The sequence below is a fragment of the Phasianus colchicus genome, chromosome Z, assembly GCF_987193195.1.
Source record: "Phasianus colchicus chromosome Z, bPhaCol1.hap1.1, whole genome shotgun sequence".
In the NCBI taxonomy this organism is placed as follows: domain Eukaryota; kingdom Metazoa; phylum Chordata; class Aves; order Galliformes; family Phasianidae; genus Phasianus; species Phasianus colchicus.
Window position 1 is genome coordinate 60,306,834 of NC_143476.1, and position 11,171 is coordinate 60,318,004.

The window sequence follows — 11,171 nt, forward strand, 5'->3', positions numbered from 1 at the left end:
GTTTTCTGAGTGCAATTAAAGATAGCTGGGCTGCGATACCATGACTTTGCTTTCCCTACCACTGTTAAACAGGAAAAAAGTGTCCTCTGAAAAGATTTGGGAGTCAAGAGAAAGTTATATAGCTCTATAACTCTCCTGAGCCCGTTTTTAGGAAATTGTGATAGCAAGGACAATTAATAGAAAGGAAAGAAATGTCTGGAGGCAATTTTGAGAAGATGGTAGTGTGTAATTGCTTGTAGAAATACTTAGAAACTGCTGCTGCTAAAACTTAGTGTATACTGTAGGTGGCACCATTTGTATAAATTTTATGGACCACTAAGGCGAAGAGGGGGATTTGTGCAGTGTTCTGAGAGCTGGCCGTGATCGTATAGTGGTTAGTACTCTGCGTTGTGGCCGCAGCAACCTCGGTTCAAATCCGAGTCACGGCAAACACGAAGGGTAACTTTTGGAGAGCTGTCATTAGAGGCTGCCTATCAAAAACTGCCTATCAGTGATGACAAGTAGCGAGACAACAAAAGTAACCTGGGAGACTGCAGCTTTTGCGGGAACGTTTTGCTGAAATATTTATGTGACGCAAATATTAGCTCAGTAATTCTGTTGCCAAATGTGATTTTTATTTTTAAAATTTAAAAGTTGATAAATACAGTTGATAAAAGTTGTGATATATACAGTGCCATAGTGAGCGTGTAATTTCTGTAAAGTGCAGCTACTTAAGATCTGGACTAAGCAATGAAGGCTGTCTGGTGTTCATCTTTGCTAAATTTGTACGCTAATACAAAAGCCTAAATTTCTTGGAAATGGGTCATTGACAGATGTGGAAATCCCACTTTCCTAGGCAGGGCTGCTGTCAGAAGGTTTGTGCTGGTGATGGTGCTGGTGATATGAGAAGCCATCACCTGTCATTGATTCCAGCCATTCCCTTTGGATTTCCTCTACATCACTGAGTAGCATGGGCTCAGGTTCTCAGAATAAAGATTTCTAAAACCACATAGATTTTATCAGTTTACTGTAACTAAAGGCAATTTGTGTCATAATGACAATATGACAACAAAATTACATACTTAGTAATAAATGGATTAATAAAAGCCCCTTATTATGGAGTTTATCAGATTATTTGCATGCCACTGAATGTAGTTTCTGGTAGTTGGTTCTTTAATTTTATAAGAAGACAAAATCAAGAGCAGTTTTTCTCTTGCTGTTGCATTCACTTTTGATGGGACATCAGTCAATCCTCTGCATAAGGGATGATGTCTCAGTCAGGCTGTGCTGGCCTCGAGCTTCCACAATAGGCCAGCTCTCATAGTCCATGATTTCCCAGAAGAAAGCAATTTAACAACATGCTCTGGTGTAAAGGCAAGAAGGATGATCTTTCGAACTCTATCCTTGTTCCTGTCTCCCAGCTTTGTCATCTGCTGCATTACATATAACAGACATTAGAGTGACTCGTCACAGGTACATATATTCTTTGAAGCATCCTGGTGAATGGAGTCCCTGAACTGAAATCACAGCACTGTAAAGCCAGAAATTCTGCTCTGCTTACACATCATCCTGAGGCAAAACACTCAAGGTTCATCCCTCCTTGACCTCAAAGCTCCTTGATATGTACTTCTCTGTACTCAGTAATTCAGATTGTCCTTTTTGGTGTTTCACGATGAGTTACCTGGAAACTGTAGTTATTTTGCTTCCTTGACTTGTATTGATACTGATAACCATGCTATGAGCATAATGGTAGCAATATAAACTGATAGCAAGAATCATGTAGGTAGGTTAGCAGATTTTTCTTACCAGTTCCTCCTCCAATTACTTGTGCCCCTCACAGGAGAATCAAAATTCAAACTCAACTTCATACTAATGTTAGTGGCTTTCTACATTCCATTTCCTGCAAAAATATTTATGAATGTTCCCATCTCTTTGGGGAAAATAAAACAAAAACTTTAGTCCAAAACAATTTGTAGGGATATCAGTATTGCAGAGAAGGAAACAGAGGTTCAATCCCATCACTGATTTAGAACCTTCAACTGTACAAAGAATTACCTGCATGTTTCTGCAACGTGCATGCCCTTATTCCTAGGAAGCATGTCCAGATAGCACTTTTCCAGTAGAAAACTCTGATTTAATAATGTGAGATTAAAATAATTAGAAAGGATTCAGTTTTAGAAAAATCTATTCCTGAAACACTGTGGTTTGCTTTTTTTTTTCCCCTTGAAGCCCAAAGAGATGATTTTACTTTTGCAGCCTTCTCTGGCTTTGTGAAGCAAGCTGATCTATCTGGTGGGAAAAGGTTAACAATATTTTTAAAATAAGGCAGAAAGTGCATGTCTTTGCATCTCTTTGGAGTCTTTCATGCCTAGTACTGTTCTTGTGCATGGCCTGGACTGCATAGAATGTAAATACTTCAATACTTCATATTTGTGTTTATTTTCATATACATAGTCTAGCTAATACACATTCTGGCACTGCATTTAATAGGATGTGCCTGGGAAGATATTCCTTTCTTGTTACTGTATTTCAACATTATTTTTTAAAAGCTGCTGCAGGTGTTTTTAAGCTATGAAGAAAAATGCCTAGCTCTTAAGGAGGCAATGCTGAACAGGGAGACTGAAAGAACTACTGAAATATTAGTTGAACCTGATGGTTGTTTGTTTTTTTCTCCCTTCATTATTGAGGGCAGCAGAGTGGTTGTATGCTGTCTGATGTTCGTATCAGGTGTTGAGCAGGATAGAAAGCAGTGGCTGTTTTGAATCTGCAGTCATCAAATCAAATTAATTCTGTTTTTCATTCTCTTTACAAGACTGTAGCTCATATTAAAACTTTTATAGGTCCCATCTGAAATCCTTTCAAAGGGCTCTGGTCAAGAAGACTCTTTGAAAGGAGATCTTCTGTGGCAAAGAGAACTCCTGATAGCTTGAATAGCTGGTTGTGCTTTAGCAAAGAATGCCAGGAATTAATTTCACAGGTGGGATGATTTTACCTCTGGAAATTCAGCTCTGGGTTTACAGGGTACTATTGCTGGATGGGTAGTAACTGGAGAAAATCTGGCAGAGAAGGAGATTCCTGAGCCTGATGTGTAAACACAACAGCATAAACAATGCCTGATGCTGCAGCTCTGTAGCTTTCCCCACAATGCGTCTTCGGTGTTTCTTGAAAGAAAACATTCCCTACTCTCTAAGTAAAACTTGTGGCTTCTTACTTGTAAAGCTCCAGCAGTCACTCATAGTCATAAACAGCTGTACTGGAACACATGTGAAGGCTGTGGTCAATTTCTGAACCTTTCAATTTGTACCACTTTGGGTTAAGCTTTGGCTCAGGCTTGAATCCCACAGCTTTCTGCACTGCATTTCAAACTACTGAGTTTGGCCTGATTTTCTGCTAGATGAAGCTTTCAGCACAAGTCTCATGGCTACCAAATGTCCAAACCAAATACAAATAATGTTTATCTTGCCCTGTTTTTCCTTTCTCTGTGATTTTATACCTCTTGAATTCTAAATTTCCTATCTTTTCTTATAAAGACTGTAGAAATGTGCCCTCTTCGTCTGAAATTTCACAAATGCAAAATCAGTTAGAATTGAACACATCTGATGGAAGTCTCTTTCAAAAAGCTCTGTGAGTGTAATTCTTGTGCTTAATGTTTTAAAACTTTTTTCTGCACTCTTATGTAAAGTATTGCAAACGGTTTCTCTATGGCAAAAATGACTCAGATGGCACTGTGATATTCTTTAAAAGGAATTTCTTCGTCAAAGAGAAGTCTCCATTCAAAGAGATCCCAGAACATAGCGTCTTTAAAAACTTTGGGAATGGAAGAAGAGTGCAAAATGTTTATATGCCTTGTTAGTAGGGCAGATATGTTCTGTTATAGCAGCCTGTAGCAGTAATATGATCACTGTAACTGTGCTGCTAAACCATTGCCTACCATCACCTTTTGCACTTGAATTACCTATGGAGCCAACATCAGGGCCACTGCATCATTTCTGGTCACTTTTTTCTTGTGGATCCTGGCATTCACAGGTTAGATCTGGTGATCCCAAGTTCCTGATTCACTCCTTAGAAAAGAATAGTCGATTCAGTCTCTGATAAGACTTATTTTTCTCTCCAGAACTCCAAAACTCTCTGGGTTTTTTGTTTGTTTGTTTGTTTGTTTGAGTGAGTGAAGGGCCTATCTAAACTCTTTAAGAAAATCTGGAATTTTTAGAGTGTAGTTACACTGAGATCTGCACTGCTGCCATTTTTCACTGTGCTACTGAAGGCAAGAAGGTGTACTGACTTTTCTATTGGTACAGAGAATAGAACTTCTTTATGACATAATCATGAAGGCATTTGTATGATAACCATATGGAGTAAATTAGTGTTTTACTGCTAGATTTGAGGAGGAAAAGTTAGAATTTTTTAGCTAAAGCAACAGTAAGGGAACTAGTGTATAATTAGAAGTCCTGTTCACAATCACCATTTGAAGTTTCTTGTGAAGAACTGAAATTGGTTTGAAAATAATTGCAAAAGAACTCTAGAAGAACTTCCATAAGAAAAAAAAAAAAAAAAAAAAAAAAGAAGCCTTCCTGGGATATAAAAATTGAAATTAATTTTGGAAAGAGATTTATGTTTGATCCACTGGCTGTTGATCTGCTTTTACTTTTTCACCATGTTGTCCTTCCCATTACTTCTCTACTAAGAGATGAATTCAATGGACTTAAGTATTCCTTACTAGGAATACAGTTAGTTGACGTGAGTCCTGCTTCACAAGAAATTATTTTTCATCTTAATAGCTTCAAGATAGTTTTCCTTCCTTGGAACCATGGACAGATACCTGAAAAAAACTTTGTCAAGAGCAGGGAAGCCCATATCTGGATGTCTCGATAGGGTTTGACCTCAGAAGGATGTACATTCTTCATTAAGGAGAGCTTTTGAGATCCCACTCTCAACTCTTATAAACAATCATTTCCCAAAAAACAAATAGTTGTTGGCTTCTCCATTTTTTTTGCTACCTGCTGTTTCTTTGAACTTGTAGTCAGTCTGTGTGCCTAGGTATGAAGAAATCATTTGCAAAAAAATAGTTTCTACATCGTTGAGCAAAATACACAGATATCTAATGATGAAATCAGAATTGGTCATATGATCTGCTCACGTATACCTTACTGAGCATCTTCTAAGTAGTAAAGCTGTGTTTTCTCAATAAGAAAGTTGCTATCTATAGCCACGTGGGAGTATTTCCTGAAAATTGTTTCCTTCTGTATCCCAGCTAACTTCCACATCTCACCATTCCCAGACTAGAAGGCCTCCAGTTTCTAATGCCCTTACCCACTGAACAGCAACACTCACAAGGCAGCTTAAGGATGCTGAGTGAAGGCTGGTTAGTCAGAGAATCATGTCTGAACTTTTCCTCTCTTTGCAGAATCCTCCCAGTCACATCATTCTCTCTCCATACAAATTACTCTGCTTTCCCAGGAATAGTTTGCTTGTCTTTAACCAAATTTCATGATGACTCCTATTCACTGCTTTTGATTAATGGCCCATATGTATACCTTCCCTGTAAGAAAGATACAAAAACCTCTCATAACAAAGGAATTAATTGCATATAATTTTATGTCTGCTTTGCTGATTTTTCTTGATTTTTTTTTTCTTTGGTTCATTTCTGAGGAGAAATGTCTGTTGGCAGAGAGAAAGGAGATATATTGAAAAAAACTGACAGAGTGAAGTCAATGAAAATATAATCCCAGACAACCTTAGTACCACAACTTCTGCATCAACTGCTTGAAATCACACAAAGGGAGACATACAGCAAGCAGCAGAGGACAGTGGCCATTGTGTCATGCCTGCTGTCCACTCTGTAAGAGCTATGCAAGCAGTGTCACCTTGCACAGCATGGTTACAGCTTGGCAGGTGGTGTTGCTGGCCTCCTCACGTGTGTACCTGTGCTGTTGTGGCACACCTGGGCATCTCCCACCTCAAAACCAGCACGGCTGACAGAAAGGTGTGCAGAGAAGACTGACACAGATGTTACAGGGACAGAAAATATTCCTGCTCCTTTTGGCAGTGGCAGTCCAGAGGGGAAATCATTCATTGTGTTCTGTTTGGCCAATGTCTATGTCCAAACGTACAATGCCATGGAAGTGCAAATCTTTTTGTTTTCAGTGCTCTGCATAGTGATGAGGAAAATGCGGCTAAAGGATATTCAAAGTTATGTATTTATTTTAAAAGCTGTTGAAAAGTAAGTGTAAAAACGGATGTTTCCCTCCTGCTGTAAGTCAGATTTGAACCAAGGTTGCTGAAGCCATAGCACACAGTACCAGCCATCGGACTGTCACAGCAAGCACAGCACAGCACACTGTGACACGTTTTGAACAGACACGGCAGAAAAATTACAGTTAGGCTACAATATCAAATGCTGACAGCACAGTGCCATAAAAGAAAGATTTCTGTTGTGGTTTGAGAGTTAATGTTTCAAAACATAAGCGTTCATAGTAGATTTGTTCTAATAATTGTCTTTATTAAAGATATGATATCCACCATTGAGTCTCACTAGCTAATTCTGTGTCAGACAGTGATAACAAGAAAAGATTGATAATAGCAAGTTTCTTCACAATTTTGTTAATTAGTTACAAAAGTGGGAGGAACTGTGGGTATACCAGATGGTTGTGCTGCCATTCAGAAGAACCTCAACAGGCTGGAGGTATGGGCTGATAGGAAGCTCAGGAATCACATGAAAAAGAAGTACTAAGCCCTACACCCAGGGAAGAATATTCCCATGCACCAACGCAGAGCTGGATGACTGGAAAGCAGTATGTCAGGAAAAGTGCTGGGAATTCTGGTCAATAACAAGTGGACAGTAAGGCAGAAATTTGTCTTCAAAGCAAGGAAGGTCAGCAACATCTATGTCTGCATTTGGCAGAGTATTGGCAACAAGTGAAGGTGGGCAGTCTTTCTTCTCTGCTCAGCACTGATGAGACACATCCGGGCTCTGCGTCCACTGCTGGGCCCCACAGTACAGGAGAGACATGGACATGTGGAGTTCAGTGAAGGGCTGCACAAACGATGAAGGGCTTGGAGGCTGAAGAGGGTGAGAAAGCCGGGTGATCTTATGCTCAAGAAAATGAAGGCTTCGGAGGAGATCTTATCAAAGTGCATAAATAACTGATATGAGGGAGAAAAAGATGGAGCCAGTCTCTTTTCTGTTTCATGCACAGTTTGGACAGAAGACAATGGGCACCAGTTGAAATACAGAAACATCCATTTAAATTTAAGAAAAACTTATTTCTTGTGAGGACATTTGAACACCAGACCAGGTTGCTTGGAGAGGCTGTGGAGTCTCCATCTGTGGATACTCCACAGAATACTCGTAATAAATGCTCATACGCAATTGGACAGAGCCCTGAGCAAAGCACTGTGGCTGACCTTGATTGAGCCACAATGGGACTGGAGACTTTACAGGGGCCAGCCATCCTCAGTGGTACTTTTATTCTGTGGAAAGACCAAAAAAAACCAACAAAAAAAAACAACCAAACCAAAACAAACAAACAAAAAAAAAACCAACACAAACCTGTCAACTAAGATAAAATGTCAGTGCTTGCAAATCATTATTTTTTAAGATTTCTAAATGTGTGTGTCTGTGCTTAACAGCACAGGCAGTTGAGCAGAGGGAGTCCATGACTGCCAAGAAATGGGAGTCTGAAAGCTTGACAACCTTTGATATTAACATCAGCAAAGCCTGTGTGAGCAGGAGGAGTGAGCAACAGCTAGAGGTTGGGCTTCCTAGTTGGTACTAAAACATGTAGGACAACTTTAAGCGTCTTCTATATTTGCAGAATTGCCAAAGGCTTTGTAAAGTGAATCTTGCCCAGTATAGGCATGTGTTACATTTTTGCTGGGAGTTAGAGAAGCCAAGTGATGGGTATGAATGGTTAAATGTGTAGATTAGCAAGGCTGCATGGAATTTTTATAACTTCTCTTTTTGCCAGTGGATGAATACAGACTACATTGTTTCAGCCAACTCCCTATGGTTTGGAAAAAGAAAGAAATAAGTTAATTTTTCTTCTACTAACCACAAACAAATAAAAAAATGTCAATTTGTCAGTCTGCTTGGGCTATGCTCTTTTTCCTTTCCTTTCTTTAACAACTCCACACAATGTGGTTGATTGTATGCATTAGTATAATAATAAAAATATCCACAATTGTGCAGCAAATTGATTCCATTTCTAAGAGTTTATCTTGTTCAAGTATTTGCAGTTCTGTGGCTTTGATCCAGTAGTCTAAATTATTTTAATAATGCACAAATACACATTTCTGCACCTAAGCACAAATGTACAGCCTTTTTTGGCATTGATTTCTAAGATTCTATGTGCTAAATAAAATACTTCTCCATCTGCAATGCTCACATAAGGTCTCATGCTGATTAAATGCCTATTTCATATTTGGGCCTTCTAGCAGCCCAGTAATCTGCTTCTCTGTACCTTCCACCTGCAGTATTTCTCTTTTGTAGAAACCAAACCATACTAATGTCAGAAAACCCAATGCAAACCTACTGTTTGCTTGGCATTATTTAACAGTCAAGAAAAGGAGTGATTTTTGAAACCACTGACATTTTAATCTCAAAAGCTTGTTTGTAAAATTAGTGAGTATGTCTCTGCCTTTGATTCTGTTTGTGCATTTGTAACTCTTGAACCTGAATGGTTGTTGCTGGCAGAATGGTAAAAGCATGAAGCATGTCTAAACACAAAACTTGTGCTTCTCAGGATTCTTTGGCTCAATAGCATGTTAGTTATACTTCTTTAACTGACTGTGGTTGTTAAAATATAGCTAAAAACTTGATTAGCTCAGAAAATTAAGAATCCTGGCCTTGTGGTACTGAAATCTTTTTGAATATACTGTATCATTAAATGAACCTGAAAATTGCTTACCCTTGAGCCAAGCCCATGTGACATAGTATTATTCTTGCAGCTGGGTAAAATCTAGAAATTGAAGATTATTTATTTATTTTTTTTTTTAATTCATTTTCTGAATACATTTTATGTATGAACAGATTACGTGAGGCCAATACAGTCTGCAATACAACCAGGACATGTAAGCCATGTAACACTTTCCAGTAAAAATACTTAGGTTTGAAGCATTTTAGAGCTTTTTCAATAGACATTTAATAAAACATATTTTATTAAAATCTGAGGTTTATAATGAGTATATTGCTATTTAAAATTACTTTTTGTATGAACTTCTTGTCTGATGCTAATACTAGCTTAGTTCAATAGCTAATGAATGCTTTTTATTTTGACATGGATTTTTTTAGTATATAAACGGTACTCTGTTTTGTTGGATATTAAACCCACCTTTAAGGGAATCCAGTTGGCAAATCTATGTGAGCCTGAAAAATCTGTAAAGAGTGGTTCTGCATCATACAACCCTAATCAGTTAGAATTCTGATGCAGAGGCTTTTCTCACACAATGTAATGAAGAAACAAGGGGAATGGTGACAGTCAATAAAAGGCAACACCAGCTTATCCTATCCTATTCATCAGCATTTCAGTCTGCCTGCAAATAATGCCAAAGCTCATTTTCATCCATGTCCAGCATCTCTTTTACTTTTTCAGTTTTAAAATCATTCTAGCTCCAAGACAAAACAGTGGTATCTCCTTCTGTAACAAGCATGTCAGGCCAGAGCAGGCCATTGTCTGAAGATTCCTGGCTTGAAATTGTATCTTTTATACCCAGATTTTGTGCATATGTGTGGGCAGCTACAGCCAAGCTCATCTGTTAAACTGAAAAGCAAAGTCCCACTTACAGTGTTCTTAGACCATGGGTGTCATTGTGCAGAAGAGCCAAGAAAATGTAGTTGCTTGGCTGTCCAAACAGTACTCCATCCACATTTCTTCAGAAGAAAATCTTCCAACAAGTAACTAAGGAAAATATTTATGGCAGCCACAGTTAGCATAATTGCTTCCTTAAAGATTCACAGCTTTTCTATGGAAAGGTAACCAGGAGGTAAAAAGACAAACAACATATTCTCTAACACAATGGCTTCCTTCCTTCCTTCCTTCCTTCCTTCCTTCCTTCCTTCCTTCCTTCCTTCCTTCCTTGCTTCCTTCCTTCCTTGCTTGCTTCCTTCCTTGCTTCCTTCCTTCCTTCCTTTTTTTCTATTTTCATGTTGTTTATTTCATTTCTGAAATGGTAATAGTACAGGGAAGAAGTCTGAAGAAAAAAAATTGGTATGCAGCTATGATGAAGAAATATTTGTCAGTTCATTCCTATTACAAATACAAACTGAACTCTATCATGGGTGATATTCAATATCTTCAAATTAGGAAAAAGTTCTCAAAAAGATTTTTTTTTAAATTAAGTATCACCAGTCAAAATTAAAAAAATAATTACACTTTTAAAATTCTCATTTCGCAAAACACACAGCACCACCACATCAATCTTTCATTTTCTAGTAAGTTTTAAGCCGTGTTGCAGTAAATAAGCACATCTTTCTTACTTGTTATTTCAACAGTTGTATAATGTGGAATAAGATGGCCTTTTGGTCACACTTTTGTAGCCAAGTATTTTGTTACCTTCATCTTAGTCTAGTCAGCGTTGTCTTCAGTGTCTTTAGCATCCCAAGCTCCTCTGTCCCTTCAGTTCCAAAGACATCCTTTCCTGAAATCTTCATCATAATGGCAACTTATGCCACTTCCTCTACTGCATGAATAGTCATTAACTGCATAACATGATCCTTCTAGCAATACATTCTTTTCATTCAAATTCCTCTTTGTCTGCATGAGGATTCCTCTCCTCCCTGAGTTTTTCACTTCTCAGGTGGTTCCTGTAGGGCCCAGTTTCCATTGTACATTCATGTCATAACACAACTCCCAGAAGCCGAATAAAAGATTGTCCATACAGTGCCCAGTTACATGGACTGTGTTCTTTTAAAGTAGAAATTTCTTAAATCTCTGTATAACTTTGCTAAAACTGGAAGGGTACTTCGCTTTCTTTAAAGGTAAACACCTGAGAGTAACTCAGGTTCATTCCTTGAGGATTTTCAAGGATACTGTCACTCTTGTTACCAGTATTTTTTTCAGATGGAAATCCTTGTTATCACTAGAGCTGCAGTTACATAGGATGCCCTTTGTTTCAAGTCCAGGTGCATCATCTACACAAGACAATTCTTTCTGTTTGACTATAAAAAAGCCTTTAAAGATCCTTCCCCACATTTA

At 38.3% G+C, this 11,171-nt stretch overlaps 1 non-coding gene across 1 annotated transcript; it reads left to right on the forward strand.

Moving 5' to 3' along the window:
- The first annotated feature begins 356 nt into the window (after positions 1–356).
- TRNAH-GUG (transfer RNA histidin (anticodon GUG)) lies at positions 357–428 on the forward strand. The gene has a single exon. It is a non-coding gene; the product is annotated as a tRNA-His (tRNA).
- Positions 429–11,171: the final 10,743 nt, after the last annotated feature.